Consider the following 318-nt stretch of genomic DNA (forward strand, 5'->3'; position numbering starts at 1 on the left):
AGTTTTTTAAAAAATATTTTATTTATTTTGAATGCACTGAGTCTTAGTTGCAGCATGCAGGATCTTTTAGTTGTGGCATGTGGGATCTAGTTCCTTGACTAGGGACTGAACCCAGGGATTGAACCAACGTGTTGCATTAGCAACACAGAGTCGTAGCCACTGGACCAGCAGGGAAGTCCCAAGTTATCTGTTTTATACATAGTAGTGCTCTTGCCTGGAAAATCCCATGGACGGAGGCGACTGGAGGCTGCAGTCCATGGGGTCGCTAAGAGTCGGACACGACTGAGTGACTTCACTTTCACTTTTCACTTTCATGCA

Source organism: Bison bison, unplaced genomic scaffold, assembly GCF_000754665.1.
Source record: "Bison bison bison isolate TAMUID 2011002044 unplaced genomic scaffold, Bison_UMD1.0 scf7180017864181, whole genome shotgun sequence".
In the NCBI taxonomy this organism is placed as follows: domain Eukaryota; kingdom Metazoa; phylum Chordata; class Mammalia; order Artiodactyla; family Bovidae; genus Bison; species Bison bison.